At 38.4% G+C, this 24,679-nt stretch overlaps 1 pseudogene; it reads left to right on the top strand.

Annotated features, from left to right (window-relative positions):
* The first annotated feature begins 3,866 nt into the window (after positions 1-3,866).
* On the top strand, positions 3,867-5,186 carry LOC110202243 (vitamin K-dependent protein C pseudogene; annotated as a pseudogene).
* Positions 5,187-24,679: the final 19,493 nt, after the last annotated feature.

The following is a 24,679-nucleotide window of genomic DNA, read 5'->3' as shown; positions in this document are numbered from 1 at the left end:
AAATGCAAAAATGTTTCTGCATCTTGACAGACAAGACTTTTTTTCAAGAAATGAGCAAGAACTGATACCTATGAGGCAACTCAACTCATGTATAATACCAGTCAAAATACCACTTTTATAAGTAAAATACAGGGCCTCTAGAAAATGAAGGCCAAGATGACGATGATGATGATGATAATCCTTGTTATAATTATTGTGTATTTTATTTAGATAACATTTCTCCAAGTGGGTAGGAACACTGTGCAAACATTTGTCTAATCAAATTATCAAGGGAAGACCCTTTGACACTTAGAAGACAGTAATGCCCACAGGAGACATTCATTCACTAAATATGAGCTGATGAGGAGGAAGGAGTGGGTATTTTCTCCATTTTCAGAGCTGGGGAAACTGGCAGAATGACTAGAACTCATCCTATGAGTTATCTAGTCTCCCCAATATATTACATACTTGATGATAAATAAATGACTTAAGATATTACCAGGTATTATATTATATTATATTATATTATATTATATTATATTATATTATATTATATTATATTATATTATATTATATTATATTATATATATTATAATTATAAGATACTATCAGACAATGCTTATACTTGTACCCCTTAAAAAGGCTATCAAGGAAATTGTACTCTTCATTTTCAGCTCTACTTTTAAGCCCTGCAATATGGACAATACATGATTTGGATTAAAGCTCATTGAGAAAGCATGGTCATCCTCTTCAAGTTACTCCTTTAAGAATCTGGGCACTGATCCAATGTAATTCCTCCATTTAATATTTGATTCATTTGTGAACATGACCTACCTTGTAATTGTAAAAGTAATCTTCTGAGTTCTTCATTCTCCTCTATGAAAGTCATTTTTGACACAAATTTTCACAACATGATCAGATACATCTTAGGGATAATTATGTTTTATGGTTATAGAAGTTAGCACAGTTACAACACAAAATGGTTTTTAGGATACATAAAGCATAGAAGGAAGGCACCAGCCAATAGGAGCAAAGCCAAAGGAGCAAAGTTCAGTAAGTCAAAATATTTTGTCATGTAAATTTTTTAGAGCACAGTATATATCAGTAGAAGGAAATGGAAATTCATAACAACTGCTTATTTCTTAGTAAGCAGGGGAAGGTGGACATTCCCCCTAGACCTAGTCTAGTGCATGGTGTTTTGGGTGAACAAGACCTTTACCCCTGAATACATCTGAGTGGTGGTGCAGGAAAGAGAGAGAGAGACAACTAGGGACAAACAGACAGAGAGACAGAGTCAGAGACAGAGAACCACAGGCTGGAAATATTAAAGATGCAGTGCATTCCAGCCAGTGGAAAGAATATGCTCCCACCCACATGGTAGGGAAATACAGAAAATCTTCTCCCACACACAGGTTTCTGCCATTTCCCATATGGATGTCTCTATTAGATGATCTGGGTATTGTAAAAACCCATTACATTTGCCTATTCAGCACTAAGTATCTTGCTTGGCACACAATAATGTTGTGTTATTCCTTCCACATCATGGCTTTCCCAATGTTTTGACATATTGCAGGTCTGCATAAGAAATTAAATGGTAACTTTTGGGGAGTTTTGCAGAAGTCACAGACAACATGCAAAGGCCAGCAGATGACACAGAAAAGTTTAGAAATGCATAAATGCATAAATATATGTATATAATATTGCATAATATCAACATATTTTATTTGTAATACCATAATTATTCAGACTTCTTCTCTGGTATAAAGGGAGGGCAAAAAATTCACACAGATTTCCCACGTCAAAGGGGGTACCTTGCCCCTAATTGTGGAAGGGATAACTAAATGTCATTGACGTTGAACTGTTAACAATCATTCCATTAATTTAGCCATTCAACCAGCTCTCAATCCATCAGACTGTATTATCACCTACTCCTTATCTCTCTATCTTCTCCACAAGAATAGTTTTTTATCAAAAACTTTGGTAAAATCTAGGCAAACTATACCTATGGCATTCCCTCTCCTCTAACGAGTTTCATAGGGTATTTCATGTTTAAATTACCTGTCCAGGCCCATACAACCATTATGTGTAGGTGACAATATCCTAGTAAAAAAAGGAAATAAGGGGGCAGCTAGGTGGTGCAGCGGATGGAGTCAGGAGGACCTGAGTTCAAATCAGGCCTCAGACACTTGACACTTACTACCTGTGACCCTGGGCAAGTCACTTAACCCCACTGGTTAGCCAAAAAAAAAGGAAATAAGTTTAGTCTGTCATGACCTGCTCTTGAGGAAGCCATGTTTATCCTTTGTAATCAGTGATTCTTTTTCTAGATGTTGGCTACCCATTTCCTTAATGATCCTTTCTAGAATTTTCTCCAGAATTGAAATCAGGTTCACTGGCCTATAGTTTCCAGACTTGGCTCTCTTTTCTTTTTCTGAAAACTGGGACATTTACCCATCTCCAGTCTTGTGGCCCCTCTCCCATTTCTTATAACCTTTCAACTAGGACAGATAATGCAGCAACCACATCTACTGGGTCTTTGAGGACACAGGGATGTAGTTCACCTGGACCAGGTGACATGAATTCATGAAGAATATCTAGGTGCTCAATTTCTAGTTCTTTATGTATTTTTCTATCTCCTTCTTTATCTAACTCCCTGCTATTAATTTTTTCTCATTTCACGTGTTAAGATCATTCTTCTTTTCCGAGAAAAGAGAAACAAAATAAATTCCTTGTGCAACCTTTCCCTTTCATTGGAATTATTTTTCTTTGGGTCTTCAGAATTTTATCTCCCATCCCCCTTGGCTTGACTTCCCCAAAGCATTTTAATTCATAGAATCCTCCCTATCTTTCCTCTGAATACTTTAAAAACAACTTGCCCCAAACCTAAGGTACAAGTCACACTATTCAATGATTTTTTTTTCTTCTCCTCAGTCACAAACTCTAGGAGAGAGTGGTCATATGCCCTCAAAATTCCCATCATTTCTGCACAAACAAGTTCCATTGATTATTGAGCATCAGATCCAAGATAGAATTTCCCTTTGTTGGTTCCTACAACTTTAAAAGGATGAAATTATCACTAAGACCAGTTAAATCAAGTGAACCAGTATTTATTAAGCATTTACTATGTGCCCATCACTATCTTTCAGTCAAAATGTTATTAGTTCATTTTTGGCAAAGAGAGAGAGTGCCAACAGATATGTGGATAATTTGAAGTTCCCTATCACTCTGATATCATGTTTCTCTGCCAGGCTTGATCTGTTCTCCAAATTCTTCTTCTATTTCATCTTCCTTTTTCCTCTTAGTACCACCTTCCTTCCCCACCCATGGTGTGTCAGATTCTCCAAAGCCAAGAACCACTTCTGATTCTCTCTTCTTGGTCATTCACCCAAATACTCTCCATCATGTTTTCCCACTCTGATTCCTGGATTTCCTTACATGAGGATAGTTTCTTAATATACAACGATACGCTTTACTTTTCACCTATTCTCTTATTTCTGAATATGTTACACCCATCCAGAACCAGAGGGTAGCCAGATACTCAAGTATAAGGTAAAGGACAAGCTCCTGAGTTCACTTTTTTAAAAACAATAATATTTTGGTATCTCTGCTAGTGGTCCCCAGGGGACCTATCTGGCCAAGCTCTAAGGATCTGCTTCAGCTGCCTTTATGGCTGTTGGAACAAATTGTTGTCATCCATCTATTCTGCTGGGGAATGTCTTCACATGCTTGGGGTAGACATTCTCCTAACTCACCAATAGCTTTGAGGTCTGTCAGTTACTTTCAACCTGATTTAGCCCATCTGCAAAGACAATTTACCAGGGTGCGGCCACTATGTATGCTACAGCTTCTTGAAGCCACACGTGTCAGTTCTTCCAAAATGTGGTGACATGAACTTTTTGGTGTTTGTAGCCTCTTGACATTTACTAGGTGGACACGTCAACTCAGTGTTCTCTGGCAGCAAGAAAGCCAATAAAATCCTGAGGATTCAGAATTGAGCTAGGTTGTTGTTCCCAGAAGAGATTAAACCTGGCAACCTGGAGCGGGAATGCAATGAGGAGATATGTGACCTGGAAGAGGTCCAGGAGATTTTTTACAGCTCGGGAAGAAATATTAGCTAACTGGTCAAAGTATGTGGATGGAGACCTGCGAGATCCCCATCCCTGCTATAATGGGACGTGCATTGATGGTGTTGGTAGCTTTCAGTGCATCTGCAAAGAAGAGCGGGAAGGATGCCTTTGTGGATATAAGGTAAACTATACCGAACGCTCCATAACCAATGGTGGCTGTGCTCACTGCTGCATTGAGGACCTCAAGAATCAGCTATGTAGTTGCAGCTGTGTCCCTGGATAACGGGAGTGTGACAACCCTATGGAATGTAAACCTCTTGCAAATTTTCCATATGGGAAACTAAAGGTGAATTACCCAATGCCAAATTTTGAGGAATTACAAATCTGAATCTTAGTGGAGAGGCCAGCCAACAAAAGTGACAGCCCATGGCGTGATACTATTAGACTCCAGGTCAAAGTTAAAGTGTGGGAGTGTCCTTATTCATTCTTCCTGGTTGCTGACTGCAGCCCACTGTGTGAAGCATCCAAAATATCTTACAGTAAGACTTGGTGAATACCACATCTCACAGTATGAGAATTCTAAGGTGGATTTTAACATACAGGAAGCTATCGTGCACCCAAACTATACCAAAAGTGCCTCAGACAATGATATTGCACTGTTTTACCAGGACAAGCCCATCGTGTTCTCCAAATACACCCTACCCATTTGTCTTCCCAACTTGGGATTGGTCCATCAAGAGCTCATGAAGGTGGGAGGGAAATGTTGGCAACAGGCCGGGGCCATCAGTTTGAAGAGTCCAAGAACTGCACCTATAACCTCAGATTCATCATAAGCCCCCCTGGCTTCTCATGTTTAATGCTCTCAAACCATGCAAAATAGTGTCTCAGAGAACACACTCCGTACAGAAATCCTTGGTGACAAGCAGGATGCTTGTGAGGGGCATAGTAGGGGGGCCCGTGGTCACTGAATTCTGGGATACATGGATCCTAGGGGTACTGGTGAGCCAAGGAGAGAGCTATGGGTAACCAAATAGTTTTGGCATCTACACCAAAGCCAGCCAGTATCTAGACTGGATGTATGGCCACATCAAAGCAAAAGAATTATCGACAAAGAGTGAGTCAGTATTTTTGGTCTCCTGAAGGACTCAATGGAGTTCAGAACCCAAAGTGAGATATAGGGCCATCCACTGGCATTAAATAGAGTGCAAAGCTTGCCCACAGCCACCCTCGTGCGTGTCATTTTCCTCTTAGGCTGTGATGGCTATTATAGATAGAGAGGAGATGCCCAATAGAAAGACATGGACCTACCTCTCCTTGAGCTTGCCATCTAGTCATGGCAGACACAGCATCTACCTACACATGCAACATTCCAGATGGTACCTTTGACCTGGTTCTCCCTCATGCCTAGAATTTTCTCACTCCTTTCTTCTTCCTCTTGACATCTCTGGCTTTTTTCAAGACTCAGATCAAATGCTACCTGCCGCACATATCTTATTGTCGCTATTTATTTACATGTTGTCACCTCCCAAGGAGCCCTCCATTGATGTGTAAGCTCCTTGAAGGCAGAGACTGTTTTTGTGTTTTTCTCTTTCTTTGTAACCCCAACACCCAGCATAGTGCCTCAAGGATAGTCAGATAATAATAGATATTAATTAGCTTAATAAATGCTTTATTGATGGAAAAAAAGATATTTGGTAGAATTGATTATCTGTTTTCAATATGACATTAGTCAATTGCCTCTAGCTAATTACCTTTATGAGTGACAGCATGCTATAGTGAATAGTGAATTGACTTCAGAGTTAGGAAGATTTGGGTTCATGTGCTACTGATTTATAATGGTTGTGCCATTGATCCTAATGGAGTCACTTAACCTCTAAAAGCCCCCTAAGGGCCAAAGCAGGTGCTGACCTCCTTTGATGGAGGGAGTCCTTTACAGGAGCTCCCAATGTTAGTGAAATCATAAGTCTAGTCCAAAACAACAAAAACCACCCTTAAGTCATCTCCATTCTCTCTTCCTCAACTTCCATCCTGTTATTCTATTTATGCCAAACCTTCTAGAAAACAAACAAAACACAAGCAAATAAGTAAAACAGCCCTTCTGTTGAGTAGCCAATTTTCAACAAGTAATACCAACAAAGATAGTGTCTCTGGTTCAGGTGTAATACTTCTTACTTAAAAAGTGATAACATGGCAGGGAGAGGAATGTAATTTCAGTAAATGATGTGTTTTGTTCAGGCACCAGAGATAATAATAACATCAAGTTATTGTGGAGATCAAATGAGACTATGTATGTAAAGATGCTTTGCAAAAAAATATTTTTAGTTCTTCAAGTTGTTATTTTCTTAACTTTGTTGTGCTTTAAAATATGCAGTTCAAAGGTTACATGTGAGACAGATGGTTCAGGTGTGGGGGCACTAAGGACGTGCTTGCTGGGCACATTCAGAAAAAACATCCTGACAGCTCTAAGGGGATGCAAATATTTCTGCTTTCCTTCTTAAAACTCAGCCAAAGCACTTCCACCATTAGAGCTACATATCTAAGATTCCAAAGCTACATTATTTCTGAAATGGGAAAAGTAAATTGTAAGGAATAGGAATAGGGAGGTCACTAAATAAATATCACAGGATATCTTAAAATAGAACAAACAATTACAATCCAAACTAATACCTTTGAAACATTTTAATCTCTTTAAATTCTAATGTTAATAAATAGCAAATAAAACAAGCATTTCTATAAACATAGTACATGAAGCTGTAAATATTTGTTACATACTGCTTGCTTTTGAATATTCATGCAATAAATTTAACATGTAACTTTCAAAGCTATCCTACTTCTTTGTGATTCTTTCTGTCCTTCCTTTTATTTCTGTGCATTTTAAAAACACATGCTTCAATGATTCTCTTTTATTTCTTTTTTAAAGCATTTTTAAACAACAGATTTACATTTCTAATTGCTTCTTGCTCAGGATGATATTAAAATGAATTCTCATTGCTTAAGTCATAAGCCATTGACACAAAGAAGTGACTAAAGTCATGCTGGGCAGCAAAGAGAGCCTAAGAGGAATGACAGCTCTGCTGAGGATAACTGAGACTTTGCGAGAGAGGACTGCCTGCATCTGCTTTCAAAGATGCTCAAGAAACCATCTCAGTGACTAACTGGAGAGAGAATGGAAGAGAAGCATGGAGAGAAAATCCTTTTGGACACAGACGAACATTCTCTTACTATTGTCAGAATAATAATGATAATTTGGGGGGGAGGGTGGGGTTCAGGTCTGTGATTTCACGACTGTAGGAAACTTTCAGCAACTATCTGGCAACTCATAGTCTTGAGGCAGTGAGGTGGTGCAGTGGATGGGTCTGGAATCAAGAAGACATGAGTTCAAATTTGACCTCAGACACTTACTAGCTGTGTGACCCTGGGCAAGTCACTTAATGCTATTTGCCTCAGTTTCCTCATCTGTAAAATGATCTGTAGAAGAAAATGGCAAACCACTCCAGTATCTTTGCCAAGATAACACCAAAATGGGGTCATAAAGAATCAGACATGACTGAAATGACTGAATAACAAATAATTTTAGAATGGAACCTGGGGCACTTAGAGCTTAAGTGACATGCCCCAGGGTACATAGTGAGTATGTATCAAAGGTGAGACATGATACTAATTCTTAACTCTGAGACAGGCTCTCTATTCGGTCCAACACACTGTTTCTCAATATCAATATGTAACCTTTATAGTTTACAGTACTTTAGATCTTCACTAAAGACCTCCATAGACTTTGATGCTTTACAGTATAACGGAGGTGTTCCTGGGCTCTCTGTGCCTATGCTAACAAGGGTGAGCTCTAGGTGGGTAGCATTTATATACTTTTTTAAGGTTTGCAAAGCTCTCTCTCTCTCTCTCTCTCACACACACACACACACAAACACACACAAATACATAGTGTTACATTTGATTTTCATAACAACCCTGGGAGGTAGGTGCTATTATTATCCCTGTTTTACAGATGAGGCAACTGAGACCGATAGAGGTTAAGTGACTTGTCCAGGGTCACAGACAGTAAGTTTATGAGGCAGGCTTCTGGCTCAGGTCTGTCTGACTCCATGTCCAACACTCTATGCACTTCGTATCTAGCTGGTCCTCCCCAAATAGAAAGCCTTCAAAGGTCGAGCCTGTGACACATTGTAGGTCTGTTTCTGTAGGTCTTGTCTCGCTAAATTCAGAAAGGCTTATCACCAAGTTGCCCAGATGATGATGAGCTGGATGGGCATCACACTCCTGAAGATCATCATTAGTTCACAGAGGGCTTGTGATTAAAATCAACAAAGAAGTACCCACAGTGACAGTCAAAGACTCTTGAAGTACAGGTTTTTTGAGCTTCAAAGCACTCAACCGAGGATTTAATAATCCAGAACAGGGTGAGGAGGAGTGATTTTTCCAAATGGGTGGATCACTGTACAATCTGATGATTTCTGTGGTCACGCTACTGGAGCATAGTAAAATTAATCAAAACCATATATGATATACAGCCTATAAAATGAGCCTTGTGCTCTGCTGCTCTAATTCTAAAAGCCCACCCCCTGCAATGTAGTTCCAGGCCACAGGACAAGCTGATGGATTTCTAGGTAGCCCTACTGACACACCATGCTCAAGCTCCCCTGCTGCTGTGGAGGCACTGGGTGCGCCTGCCTGGCACAGAGTTTGTGGAGGAACTTGGAATTGGCTCAAAAGTGGATGAAGAGTAAAACATTACAGTTCCACAAATTCACTCAGGAACTTGCCTTGGGGGTGGGAAGGAATACCCTTTGCTGGCTGATGCTCCTTTAAGAGGGGCCCCGGCATCCTTGGAAAGATTAAATGGATTCTCTGGCAATGTGGCAGCATTTTTACACCATTACATCCAAGTGCCACTCATTTCCCTCTCCTTCGTTACACAAAACTGTGATCAAAGGGCCGACCCTGTGTACTGACTAGTCCGTGCAAATTAAATTTATGCTGAAAAGGTCTTTTGAATCTTGCTGAACTTGATACTGTTAGCTCAGGAGCAAAAAATAAAAAACGGTCAACAGGAAAACCAAGACTATGATAGGTCCAATGGGCAATTATTTCAGGAGAACCAGACTTCACAAAGTATATAGCACATCTGGCAGCCAAACTAGTACAGACTTTGAGCATGACACATACAGATAAGTATGCCACATTGCTGATGCCACTGGATGTTTACAACTAAGCCACCAGGCACGAAGCTAGGAACATCCTCCTTATGGCTCCGAAGGGTTTCTACTTTTCTAAAATTCAACATCCTGCTCTTGTGATTATCACTCCAAAAGGAAACGTGTATGTTTGTATGTGTTGGGTTGGGGGTGGTGAGTGTGGTAAAGCACTGATTATCATCTAATTAGGTCTGATGGCATATTTTTGTCACTAAGAATATGAGTGTGTCTAATTAACTTAGAATTAAGAGAGGGTTGAGCCCCCATGGCATCCACTCACAGCACATATCAAAATCAAACATCCATTTCAGATGGAGCCTGGTTAATTTTAAGCTCACTGATGCAAAACCTGAAGAGGGGGTAGGTAGAAGATGATATAATAAGGAACAACCTCATTCCTAGGAATTTCTAAAATAAAGATGACTTTCTGCCTTCCTTCTCAAAACACAAAAAGTGACTTTGACTCTGATATTGTTCTATGCCACTGAAGCGAGGTGAGTTACTGGAAAAAGAACTGAAGTTGAAAGAGAAAAACCCAGTCAAATCCTGGGTTGGCCACGGACAAATGACGTGATAATATGTAAGCAATCTTGCCTCTCTCAGCCTCAGTTTCTTCATCTACACAAGGTGGCCAGACTTGATTTCTCAGTTCCTTTCTAGCATTATTATTCCAGGGTACAAAGTCCAGTTAAACCCTAGACTATCTGTAGTTTGGAAGATTCCCTTTCAAAGAGGAAATCCAGTTAAAGTGCTATGAGAAATTTGAAGATAATAAGAATAATGATAACAATAGTACCTAAGATTTATATAGTGCTTTCCCTGGGCCAGGCACTGTGCTAAGTGCTTTTGCAATTATTATCTCATTTGATTCTCATAACAACCACGGGAGGTAGGCGCTATTATGATTGCCATTTTACAGATGAGGAAATGAAGACTAATAGAGATTAAGTGACTTAGTCAGGGTCACACAGCTAGTAAGTGTCTAAGGCCAGATTTGTTCTTTTTTTTTATTAATTTATTTTGATTTATCAACAATCACTTCCATATGCTTTTGAATAAAATTTTTCTCCCTTTTCCTCCTTACCACTCTTCCCAAGATGGCACACAATCTGATATAGGCTATACATTTACATTCCTATTAAACATATTTTCACATTAGTGATGTTGTAAGTAAGAATTAGAACCAATAGGAGGAATCAACAGAAAGAGGAAACAGAACTCAACAGAAGAGAAAAAAGAGCAAATAGTATGCTTTGACCTGAATTCAAATTCCATAGTTCTTTCTTTGGATGTGGATAGCATTTTCCATCACGAGGCCTTTGGAGATGTCTTAGATCCTTGAATTGCTGGGAAGGGTTAAGTTTATCAATATTAGTCATCACACAACGTGGCTGTTATTGTGTACAACATTCTCTTGGTTCTGCTCACTTCACTCAGCATCAGACTATACAAGTCTTTCCAGGTTTTTCTGAAGTCAGCCTGCTCATCATTTCTTATAGCACAATAGTATTCCATTACAGTCATATACCACAACTCGTTCAGCCATTCCCCAATTGACGGGCATCTTCTCAATTTCCAATTCTTTGTTGAGGCCAGATTTGAACTCAGCTCTTTCTGACTCCAGGTCCAATACTCTATCTATTCTGCAACTTATCTGCCCTGTGAGGAGTAAGAAACCACTTTTTTTTTTTTTTTTTTTTTTTGTCTTTTGGCTAGGCAATGGGGTTAAGTGACTTGCCCAGGGTCACACAGCTAGTAAGTGTTATGTCTGAGGCCAGATTTGAACTCAGGTCCTCCTGAATCCAGGGCTGGTGCTCTATCCACTGCGCCATCTAGCTGCCCCAAGAAACCACTTTCACCTACAGTAGGGAAAAGCCAATGGTGTCTGAGTTGGACATTTAAGGAAAAAAGAGACAGACTGAGAGAAAGGGGAAGTGCATTCCAGGCATACATGAACAAAGGTAGTAATGTGGGAGAGAAGAGGATTGTTTATTTTTTAATCCTAGTTGCATTTGTTGTTGTTGTTATAACCCCAAACTGAGCATCTCACTGCCTCTGACTTGCTAGGATTTCTCTAGCAGTATGGAAACTATCAGAATAGTGTAGTGGAAAAAGGATGGGCCGTGGAGTCAAGAAGATCCCTTCTTCTGAGATAGAGGATCACAAATCTAGAGCTGGGATGGACTTAATTGTTTCACAACTTTGTAAACTGTAGTGTGCATCTGGCTCATTTGATTTTCCTCACTTTTTTTAGATGAGAAAACTGTGGCCAAGAGGTTAAATGATTTGGCCAAGCTCATAAGGCAGTAAGTACCATAGGCTGGATTTGAATTTGTCATGTGACTACAAATCTGGCTCTCTTACCACTACACCTTGATACTAGATGTGGGACATCTGACAAGTCACTTAAACCTCTCAGTGTCATGAGCTGAGTATCTCTAAGTTTATAAGTTAAACAATGGATTATCGATCCATTTCGCAATGAAGAGAGTTTCCACATTGGGAGTTCCCACACATTTATGGAATAACAGATATTGTCCCCTATCCTCCAAGGAAACGATAAAAAAAAAAAAGTCACAAAGTTCTTTAATATGAAATAGAAAAGACAACCAAAAAAAGATGGGGGGAAAAAGTAATACTTTGGCAGAGCTGAGGTTAAAAGGTATAGTCACCCAATTATAACATCAAAAACAAAATTTAAGAACTACTAGCATACTGTACCTAATTGGTTGGTCCCCTAAAAACATCTTTAGGTGAAACAAGGTATAGACGAGTGTGGTTTCCATAGCAACAGTGTTACAAATGAAAAGCATGCACCTACAAAGTCAAACTCCATCCAAAGTCAATAAACATTTATTAACTAGCTACTATATGCCAGGAACAGTGCTAAGTAATGGAGATAGCAAGAAATAGAAAAAGATATTCCCTAACTTCAAGAAGCTTACAAATTGATAACAGAAGACAATATAAAAAGAGAAAGTGAAAAGTTGGCAGGGAACAGGATAGGGAACATACCCAGTGCCAGGGCATGGTGGAGAAGTCCAGAAGACTACAGAGGGAATCCTCCTTAAACATAGGTTCTGGGAGGACCTCTCAGATCTCCACCCTCCAATCAAAGGAGAGGAGCCCCAAGGGCAGAGGTACTAAGGAGGTGTGAGTTCTGGGGCTGATGTGATCTTGCAAGGGGTTATGATTATTAAAGAATTAAAAAAAAATGTCTTCACAGTGGCCCAAGTCTATCCTAGGAAACTGTATTGCCCTGGGTTAGGCCGGAATGGTCGGAGACATACAACTACTTGGATATATGAAGAGAATGGTTATGAAACAGTTTCTCTGTTCCTCAGAGAGACAAATTTTACTTTTTCACAACTGCAGAAAATTAATTTTGGTCATGAGGGTAAACCGTCTCTAAACTCATAAGAAAGTCCTAACATCCCAAGTCAACAGAGGCACTCCTGATGTTTGTGGCTAGAAGGCAGAATTCTAAAGGATGGAATGGAGAGACCCAGGACTATCAATTTCCTAGAATAGTTCCTAGGGAACTGTCCAGAAAAAGGGTGGCTGATTTGAAGACTAGAAGCAAATGTGAATAATTCTTCTCCGAGGGCCAGTAAAGATATTTACAGAGAGTAATTGACAGGGGAAAGAATCCAGAGGACAATTTGGAAGAAGGCTGGAAAAAAACAAGCTATTCTCAAGAATTCCCTAACATCAGGATAAGATCAAACTAGAAGACTCTCAGATGAATTTGGACATTGGTTTCCCTTTACAAAAAAAGTGTAATGTCCATAACTAGAGATGTGCCTCATCCCCCCCCCCAAAAGAAGAAGGCAATTTTAAAGTTCTAAGTCCCAGTGTAAGGTATAGAAAGAGGAGGATGACATTGAGAGCAAGATTGTATGGCTTTGGGAATCAAATTCTCACACACACACACACACACAAAGACACCCTTTTTTTAATTAAAAGAACAAGACAACCAGTGGAAGTAACTAACAATTAGAATGTTAAGTCCTTGAGAATAAGGACTATTTTTTTTTCTTTGTATCTCCAGCACCTAGGATAGAACCTTGCACAGAGAAGGTATGTATTTATTCAACATTTATCAAATTTAATTGAAGAATGCTTTTGAACTTTCAATTTTTGTAACATCTAGAGATGTGAGAACCAAAAACTTTGGACATTTAAAAAATCTCTTTAGATGCTTTGATGGATCCATGATTTCATTGAGATAAACAGTGCCTCCACTATAGCCAATTATAACCACTCCACCACTTCCTATCTTGTGTGATTCCTATCCATGTCTTTCCATAAATCCCCCATGATGGATTTATCCAATGCTCTGCAGGCTTCTCTCTGCTTTCAGTTTTTTGTTTTTTGTTTTTTACTATTTCACAGGTAGCAGTGCAACACTTGGACTTTCCAATCTATGATCCTTCATTCTTGCTATGTGACCAGACCACCTCCTTTCCCAGTAACATGCCTCTCCTTCACTATATTTTATTCTATTCCTCCCACCAGACTCATCATTGTAACATTCTGCAGCCTACTTACAACCACGATACATCTTTTCATTGCCCTTTGACGACTGAGAAAAATGATCTAGTTCTTTTTTCCTCTTCAATAGGAATAGCTTGGTGGGATACTCACTTGATTTCTCTGGTTTTAATTAGACTACCACTAATAAGCTAAAATTGAGGGTATGGTTCTGTCAATGAACTACTGATATAACTACTCAATACAGCTGTGATCTTTTGAGAACCCAAACAGTGTGTGCTTTTGTCATAGAAGAGTTACTGTGCTTTAGAAAGGCAGCATGGTATATCATGGAAAGGAAAAGCTAGATCTGGAGAGAGGAGACCTGGCTCTGAATGCAGGCCCTTTTGCTTGCTAGCTGTGTGACTCCCAGCCTAAACCTTAGTTTCCCTACCTGGAGAATGAGGATAGCTATACTTTCACTTACCTCCCTGACAAGACCATTATAAGGAAAGTGCTTTGCAACCTTCCAACATAATATAAATGTGAGTTCTTATTAGCATCTGTTTATAAGATCAGGAAGTGGTACCATTTCAGAAGTGAGAAAGAGCAATAGAATTTGCAGTGAATTATTAAGAACTAGTCCTCAGTATTGACAAGAGTTGGTTGAATGATGTCAAAGTGAGACTTCCTAACTTAGCATTGGGCTTGGTTCTAATGCGTGAATGAATGAAAAATTTATTAAGTGCTTACTATATACAAACTATAGTATTTTGTATATACAAACTATAGTATTTTGTATATACAAACTATATACTATATACACTGTGCCAAGCACTGCAGATACAGATAGGAAAGTAAGAAAGTCCCTTCTCTCAAGGAGCTCACATTTTAATGGAGGTCACAATTCATATGAAAGGTTTCAGCTGCTAATCCAATGGAAAGAGCCCATGGTCTTTAAGGTGCTTTAAGGCAAAACAGATGGCAATGTTTCTCCTTTAACATAATTAACATGATCTCCTTTCACATAACATGAAATCATATCAGTTTCTTATGTTGAACCATTTGACAGTACCAAACACTTAGGTGACAAGAGCTTTCTTTTGTCAATCTTCAGTAGCTGTGACTACAGTAGATATATGAGAAATCACCAGGCCGTATCTCCACAGGGGCTACCTCCTAGGATGGTGGCTATGGATTTTGGAATGGAAGCATTGCTTTTCCAAAGATTCTTGGGTTCAGGCATTGGGCTCTCTCCATTAAGGTCTTAGGAGAGACAGTGGTCAAGGAGGTGGCAGTGGTGGCTCGTTTGTCTTGTCTGGAACACACTACTTCCTGTCTCTCCCTCAGGGTACCTTGCTGCTTCTGCTAGGCTGGCTTGACTGTGCTGTGTGTGGCTCATTGGCATTTATTGGGGATGGCTGGTCCCTTCTTTACAGGAGCTGCTTTCCCCAAATGATGGCAGTGTGGCTGGACCGGAAGCAGGAATGGTGGTATGGGGGAGGGGAAGGGAGAGGAGCACTCCCAGGGTTCCTCTGTCTCCTGGTGGCCGTTGGTCAGCAGATGTTGAAAAGAGAAAGTATATTAAAGACTAATCAGGGAACTGGTAGACAGGGTATCCCCTTATTCACCTACTTATTACTTCCTAATAATTAACTTTTATTTACTTGTAAGAAGATGCTTTCTCACATTAAAAAAAGGAATTTGATATTTAGAAAGTTAGAACATTAAGAAGTGAGTCAGCCAGGATATTCCAGAGGATCAATGATAAAGAACACTACCCATCTCCTGACAGAGGTGATGGACTAATAAATACGATGCGACACTCACATTTTTGGACCTGGCCAATAGGAGAATTTGTTTTGCTTCACTATGCTTATTTGTTACAAGGGTCTTATATTTCTCCCTTTTCTCTGGGGAGGGGAGCAGGAGGAAGAAAAAAATAAATGATTCATAACTGAAAAAATGAATTTTAATTTTTAAAAGTCAGCAATGATAATTATCAGCTAAATTCTTTTACAACCAGTATGACACAATATTTATGCCTCTGATTTGTTATACACACAATTCACTATGATTTCAAAAGATGGTTCAGAAGGATGACAAATTAACCTCAAATTAACCATGTGATCCATCTAATGTTTGTTGAATTGTTGCACTGAATATGATCAGGTATAGAAACCAAGGCAATAAATACCTAAATGCAATAGCAGCTGTAGTCCTCTATTGTAACAACAATTCTAGTGCAATTCTAACTGTATCCTAAACATTCCAAAACATTGTGTTATTATAAAATTTGGGGTGGGGGGGCTACAGATTCCAGACACATTTCTTTTCTTCTAAATAAGTATGTCCATTTAAACTATATTTGAAATTTTAGTCACCTGAAAAAGCATAAGTAATTTGGCAATTTTGTGTTTACGAGTTACTACACTGCTTTTATGTTCAAAAAAACCCCATAGTTTCAGTTTTACACCTAAAAAGTTACTTCTAGGTTATATAGAGGGATGTGTGTGTGTACATGTGCACACATGTATTCACACACAGTATATGCTGGCATATATGATATTTTAACATATATCAGTATTTTCACTGATCAGTGTTTAAATGTTAAATATGACCCTCTTTTGTCAATCAATCACTAAGCATTTACTCTGTGCCAAGACCTATGGTAGGTGTTGGGGATACAATGACAACAAATGAAACAACTCTTGCTAGGACAGGGGTGGCTAACCTGCAGCCTCAAGGCCACATATGGCCCTCTAGGTCCTCAAGCGCAGCCCTTTGACTGAATCCAAACTTCACAGAACAAATCCCCTTAATAAAAGGATTTGTTGAGGCCGCAGGTTCCCCACCCCTGGTCTAGGAGCTTACCGTTATATCAGAGGAGATAAAAGGATAAAACACATACATAAACATATACAGAAAAACATATAAAAATGAATATAAGGTAATTAAATACAAGATAGTTAGGGAGAAGAGACACTAGCAGTAGTGGGGGATGGGGTGGAGCAATCAGGAAAATCTCCCTGTAGAACCTTCTGCTTGAACTGAGTTTTGAAGAAAGAGAAGAACTCTGAGTCACAGATGAGGAAAGAATGCATACAAGCATGTGGGAGGGACAGTAAAAAGACTTGAGGATTGGTAATGGAATGCCATGTGTAAGGAACAAAGAGAAGGTCAACTTGGTTGGACCATAGAGTAGAGAAAGGAGAGTAATAGATTGTGAGACTAGAGAGATACGGTGAATCTGAATCATGGAGGGCTTTAAAAAGAAAATGGAGGAATTGATATTTCATGGAATAAGCAACAAGGAGTCACTGGAGTTTACTAAATAAGAATGGCATGGTCTAATCTGTACTTACAGAAAATGACTTTGGCAGTTCTGTGAAGGACAATTAGAGTTGGAAGAGATTCCATTTTTTTTCCATAAAATCATCCAAAAATTTCGATAACCCAAGTCAAAAAACTAGCTGTTTATTTTACTGTCAAGATTATTGTTATGAATAAAAGCTGTTCATTAAGAATTACAAACAGAAAGCAACTGAACTTCTGGGCATGACACGACCAGTCTTTTAGAGAAGACCCAAGCTTTTCACTAACATAGAGAAACCTTCAGTATGTCATCAGGCTTCATCTCCTACAGAAAAGATGAATATTAAATCACTGCTCATTACGGAAATCTATCTACCTGTTTTAAAATGCCCTTGCATAGGACCTGAGTTCAAATCCAGCCTCACTTAACGTGTACTAGCTGTGTGACCCTGGGCAAGTCCTTTAACCCAACTGCCTAAGCAAAAAAAAAAAAATGCCATTGCAAACCACTCTTGTGTTCTCCATTGCTGCAAGCATCCAAATAAATTACTCAGTAACTTTATCTTAAATTGAGAATTTCAAGGTTAAAAAAAACATTTATTAAGACAAGATGCTTAATGTAATGCCAAAACACATGTCTAAAGGAAAGAGGGGAAGGGGAAAGAAAAGGTGGGAATGGAAGAGAGATGGGGGAAGGGAAAGGAATGAAAGAAGAAAAAACACATGGAGAGATAAAGAAAAGAGAAAGAGGAATTCCCATCCAGCTGCTCCACAGGGATTCATCATTTGATTTACAAAACTTAATCTTCCAAATGAATTTCTTTGGCCCTTCTTTGGCTTGTCTTTTTTACAGATGAGAAAAGTCAACTCAATTGACTTGGCTAATGGCATGTATTGAAATATCCATACTGAGTCCATAGCTGGAGGTGATTCTGATTTCTTGAAAGCTATGTTAGCAGAACAGTTTCTGGTGGTACCTCCACTAAATTGAAAGGGCTTCAAGTATGGGCCTGGTGAAGGACTAATTTGTATGTTTAGCGTCTGAAGACTAGTCTAGCTTAGTGAGGAGATGCTCACCACCAGACTGGACACAGGGTGATAAATTCTTCGACTATAGCAACTCTCTGGTCATTCATCAAGTAGGAGAGGGATTGCAATCTGCAAAAGTGGTGGGAATGTCCATACTGACAAAATCAAGGATTCTTTAAGTGTTGAAATATAATTTGATTTGGAGAGATTTCCACTACCAGTCACCCTTAGAGTCAAGTATTTCACTAAGTTGTACAATTCTTTTTTTTTTATTTATTGACTGGTAGGCTGCTCGAGCACAATTTTAAGTCTGAGTTCTTTAACTACCTATCTAATCTCAATTTCTTTTTTTCTTTATTTTCATCTGTTATTTCCTTCTCTTCCCATCCATTCTTATAGTGAGGGAGTGAAATATCTTCAGAAATTTCCTGAGGGCAGCTCTAGACCACTGCCCCCCTCCCAAGTCCCCTGTTACTTCATTGATTTCTGACTTCTCCACTCTTATCAAATACCAGTGGTACTAGGGGATAGGGCAATATCATAATTAATTAGATCGTGATCCCCTATAACAATTGAGAAAAAAGAGAGAGGAAAGATAAAAAAGCAAATACACACTAGCAAAGTCTCCTTATTTCCTTAAAGAGGGGTAGAGAATTGTTCCTTTCCATGAATAACTGCTAACATTTATATGTCGCTCGAAGGCTTTTACAGCACTTTGCATATATTTAATTTGGGCCTCACAATAACACTATGGGATAGGCACTACAGGTATAATTCCCATTTTGCATATGCGGAAACTGATCCCATCACAGAAGGTCAAAATTCTTGGGCATGGCCCATAAGAGATAACTTAGGGATTCTCAGCAAACATCCTCTGCTAAGAATCCTCAGCTCCTCATACAAGGGAGCGTGAGAGGGGCTGACAAGCTAAGGCTGCCTTTCAGTTCTGGAATTCTGTGATTATAAATCACATAAGATCTAAAAATCACATGGTAGTAATAGAGTAGTAGAGATATTAAAACATGAAAGACAAAGTAAAACAATATCAAAATTTAATTACTTAATGGGTGGTTCATAGTGGTAAAACATATTTATTATGAGATATGTTTAAGGCTAACAAAACCACACTTGCAAACCATTACAGTTTTGCTTTGTATATAATTTTATTTTATTTGTTTGGGTTTTAACTTTCATATTTCTCCTTTCTTTTCTTACATTCTGTGATCCCAAGAGCCTCAAAGATCTTTTTCTGGGTTTGTTATTCACTTTCATTTCTTCTCTTATTCTCATTCCTCATTTATATTTCAATTCATTTTCATCTTGTTATAATTATGTCCATATTTCTTACCAAAAGCAAAGATTTTTAATGTTCATATATATCTCCTACAACATGTAAATTATTATTAATTATTATAAAGGGAAGCAAGAGTGGAAGAGATCTGTGATTCCCATGGGTGTTCTTTGGTTTTCTCCTCAGCAGAGTCATTTCTGATAATATTTTCACCTTTGACAAGCCACAGAATTGGGGATGGGGTGAAGGGTAACTTGGGATGCAGCCTGGGAAGAAGGCAAGTCTCAGGACACCACAAGGTGTCTATGCTAATGAAGAACTAGATGAGATATTGAGGTGCCATCACTGGGTGCAGGAAGTACAATGAAACTGCTAAGAGGGGTGGGTAGGGGCAGAAGGGCACCAGTGGACATGGCTAGTGGTAACCACAACTACTGTGGGCAGAGCAGGCAAAAGAGGAAATGCTCTCATAGATTAGCTCACTATACTATCATAGATGAGGCAGGGAAGGGTAGAAGTATGGAAGGGGAAATGCCCTTGAATTATCTACTCAAGGACAAAGTCCTAACTGTCCTGTCCCAACACAACTCTGTTCCTCAGTTCTTAGACTTGGGTTCCCAAGATTTCTCTAAATTATTATTTTCTGAATCTGGGATTCAAGGATCTGATTATGTTCTCTTCCAAAACTTCTCTCATCTAAGATTGCTCTAAGATTACTAGGAAAGAATCTGGGGCACAGCTGCAGGCAGCTGTGGTGTAAAAAAGTCTGAGTGGGCAACCAATGCAGCTGTGGATTCCTGGGACATAAGAGCAAGCCCTAAATGCTACAGTCAACATGAAGTGACTGCATATTTATCTAATGAAGATGAAATTCATTTTCATTTCATTTAATTATTGTTTTGATAATTATATCATTTAAAATCATTTTGCAAATGGTATTTTAAAATTCCTTTTTACTGTGATTTTACCCTTCCCTTCAACATAACAATTAAATACCATTGGTTAAGGCTTATGAATGGGGGAAAAGGTTCTCAGGAGAGAAAAAAGAAGCAGCATTGTGGATCTAACAACTTTTTTCTTCTGATGATCTATAAAAATTAAAATGGCATTATTGGCCTATGGGACAAAGGAAAAGAAACAATGTTTAGAAATGTAAGGTTCTGAATATGATTTAAAGACTCAGCAAAGGAGCTGAAGGGTAGAGTCAATTTCCAAAGGGATAGAGTAATTTCCCAAATGCCAAGAGGAGAGGGAAATATTTTTACTAATGTGAAAAGGATAGAGATTGTTTTTTTTTTTTTTGCCATGGCAGCAAGAATTCATCGAAAAGGTTACCAGGGTTTCACAGCCCCTTCCAGAGCTAACTAAGTGATTCCTTAAGGCTTACAAAGCTTCAAGGTATTTTTCATGCCCCACGTGCTAGATGTCTAAGCATGACAGAAAAGTGGTGCACATGTCTGTCCTGTGCCCAAGGTGGACTCAGTCAGGGTTGAGAGGCAATGTGATATAGTAGATAGAGTAGATAGAAAGCTAGTCTTGGAAAAAGGAAAACCTGGGTTCAAGTCCCACTTTCATAACTCCAGGTAAGAAATAATATCTCCATGCCCTAGGCAACTAAGACTATAAGTTGTAGAGAAGGTGCCAAACTGCACTAAAAGAGTTTTCCTCCACCAAGAAAATCAAAGGTTCAGATAAAAAAAAGAATAATGCAAATTAGGGAGCAATAGGGGTAAGAGCAATCCAGGCAAAGTACTTTAGGAAAATTTAAGGAAAGGATATTTTATGTTCTTGGGCAAATCACTTAATCTCACCGGGCCTCAGTTTCTCTAACTGCATGTAAACACAGGGGATGGGTTAAATGTTTCTAAAATCCCTTTTAACTTTAAGTTCTTTAGTTCTTAATTGAAAATTTGAGAAAATTTAAAGCCTTCCAAAGAGCATATGCAAATAAGTATTAAGACTTCAGGACAAAAATTTAAGGATAAAGTCACAGGGAACTAGTAAACTGGCTTCCAACTGTGCTCAATCCTCCCATATTTTCCATGTTATCTCCAGAGCCAACGCTTTTTGGACATGTAAAACATGTCTTTCTCTTAGAGATCTTCTATGTAATCCATCTCTTTTCAATATGGTAGCCACCTAGTGTTCAGACTACATTTGAAGTGGAACTGGGAGGCAAAAACTGAATCTGGATTAAGACCAGCTGTTCTTTATTTCTAAGATAAAATAAAAGTATCCTTGCATTTTAACAACTCCTTATTTTTAATAGCTAGAGCTCTTGTACCTTTGGTCAATCAATTCATGAGAACAATTTGTATTTTGAATGAACAGTTTCACGACCACATAAAGAGTTTATTATGATTACGTTATGGCTTCCTTCTATTAGAACTGATCATTTCTCAGCTTCATACTGAAACAGGGTCATCAATCTAGAATTGGAAGAGATCTCATAGGCCATCCAGTCTAACCTTCTTATTTGACAAATGAAAAACTCTGGAGTTTTTGGAGGACATAGGGAAGATTAAGTGCATTGTCCAATGTCATAAAGATAGTATGCTTCAGAGGTGGGCTTTGCATCCAGCTCCTTTGACTCTGGAGTCAGTGTTCTTTCCACTGTACTACAACAGTTCCTTGAAAGCCAAAGTGCCTTCACTTTTTTTATCAGACTATCTAGACTCACAACATTAGTTGGAATGCATCATAAACAGCAGAGTAAAGCATTTTATACCATAACTACATCCTTATCCCTGTTTCTCAGGCTTCAATTTCACATGATATACTAATATAGAGTGATAACTCCAATCAAGCATCTGCTTAGTAACTGTTTCCAACTTTCATTTACTAAATGTGCCTCAAACTTAAAATAGGCACAAGAGGTGAATGTGGCTGAGCAGCAGGCACAGCATGTAAGACCCAGGAAAATAAAGCATGTCCAGAGGAGGGTTACAAGCATGCTGATAGCAATGGAAATCATGCCATATGAGGATCAGTTGGAGGAATTAGGGTTACTATTCCTGGGGAAGAGAAGAATTAGGGTACATGATAGCTGTCTTCACATATCTGAAGGGCTATCATGTAAAAGAGTAATTAGGCTTGTTCCTCTTAGCCCCAGAGATCAGAAGATAGAGCAATATTGTAGAGAGATAGATTTCAGCTCGATGTAAATAATAACCTAAAATTAACATTTTAAACTAATTTAAATTTAATTAAAATGTGGAAGAGGTAGTATGTAGAAAGGTGAGTTGGGAAATGGTGATCTCACCAGGCCTGGCACATGATAGGTTCTTAATAAATTCCTGTTTACTGACTGACCATCACTAAAGGTCTTTACAGACATGTTGCATGATGAATTGTTGTTGATGCTGCAGAGGAGATTTTTGCTTCAATACAGATTGTAATAAATGACCTCTGAGTTCCCTTCCATATCTAAGATTCTGTGATTCTACACAACAGCACAAAATTCTCAAATTACTTCCATAATAAATTATCATCTGTAAAAGCTCATGTTCCATGGAAGATTAATGGCCCTTCTACCCTTTGCAAGAGAGCTAGGGTATAGTCAGAAGAGGATTTCCAGAGCTTCCAAAGTGGTCAGTGTGGTGTTAGAATATTAGCATCTCCTTTTAGCAAGTCCTAAATGAGGACCAAGAAGCTAATGATCAATATTAGCCCATTTCTTTAGTAACAGTGTTTGACACCTACTTTGTGGCAAGAGATGGTATGTTTGCCCACTTTAAAACCTCTATTCAGCTATAAAAACAAACTGCATATTAAAAGTTTGTACCCCAGTAGGTGAGACAGCCTATAATCATAATCAAAATTCAGTAATTTTGATGGACAGGTAGTATCTCATTAACTGCAGATCTGCTTATCTACTAAGTAGTGTTTAATAAAGACACTTTGGTATGTGTGATAATATGGGATCAGAGAACCTGGAGTCAATGTGAAGAATGGTAAAGGTAACTGCATGATGTTTGAGACATGGATGGCTCATAGTTTCTATTCAGGCAAGCCCAGTGAGCTTGCTCCCAATTAGCTTTAGGATAAGATGAATCTCAATTTTCCCTTCTCTGTTAAAACATGGTCAGATGTGACCAAAAAGAAAATAGAGCAAGACTTTTATAACACCAGGGGTTGAGTTGGATGGCTTCTGAGGTTGCTTCCATCTATACAAACATGAACGTAAGTCAACATTTAAGTTATTAAAAGCATATACTTGATACTTATATCCATTAGGAAGTTGTCATATCTAAAATATTTGATATGAAAGAACTGGTTTAGTGGAGTCAAACATGCAATATGTAAGAAAAACACACAAAGTGTGGTAATCCACAAAATACGAAAAATGTTATTTACAAGATGCCTTTTCCCTCTCCAAAGAAATGAAAGTGATAATAAACATCATATGCAATTTTAAAAATTGGATCTTCTAACTTTGTCAAGGTGTTTGAAAGCAGTGAAGTTTTCACAACTAATTCCTCAGCATTCAATTAACAGTTGATTAAAATACAATTTTTTTTCCTGTGCAACTCAAACCAATGTAATCAACATACCTCTGGAGTTAACAGCTAATTCAATTTGCTCACTGACTTATGCAGACTATAATAAGGATTGCTATAACCTGTGTATGGAAAGTAAACAAAACATAAGTGCCTTTGGAAAACAAAAGACAAAATTAGGATAGTTGTTTGTTCAGTAAATTGTTCCTCCTACACAATAAAGCACTTCAAACTTACTAATTAATGACACCCAAAGATTACAGTGACTGATCCAAATGCTCAATGTTTCTATTTTTATGGGGAAAAAAGTTTAACAGAATAAATATAATTGAGCTAAATAAGTCAATCATAATATTTTGATTGAAGTTTCATCTAGTAAAGTGTTATCTGGTGGTTACATGAAAGACTCACAGCTAGCAATAAAATGCTTATATTTATGGCTTTTGCTTAATATGTACTCTAACAACATGTGAGGTATGAAACCTGTATTATTTTGAGCAAAATTACTATCAGTACATCTCATTTCTCTTTTCCATTATGTAAGTAATATATTCAGGAAACTTGTAGGGTTTATTCTATTGGTGGCTTTTGTAACAATGCCTGCAGATTTCCCCATATACCATCATTCTTAAAATCTTCAAGCTTCTTTCCCTTGTTTACATCTGCCCATTATTCTTTATCCATATTTTCAAGGAGACTTTTTGTTGATAACCTGACAAAAGGCATTAGAAAGATGTCTTTTTGACAGTGCCTCCTTCACAGGCTCTTCATCATTCTTTCCACAGAATATGAAGGTGTCCCCTAGGTTTACACTAG

The sequence above is a fragment of the Phascolarctos cinereus genome, unplaced genomic scaffold, assembly GCF_003287225.1.
Source record: "Phascolarctos cinereus isolate Bilbo 61053 unplaced genomic scaffold, phaCin_HiC Scaffold_1;HRSCAF=81, whole genome shotgun sequence".
Taxonomy (NCBI): Eukaryota; Metazoa; Chordata; class Mammalia; order Diprotodontia; family Phascolarctidae; genus Phascolarctos; species Phascolarctos cinereus.
The sequence above is the reverse complement of the archived record's forward strand: the minus strand, read 5'-3'. Positions and strand labels throughout refer to the sequence as shown.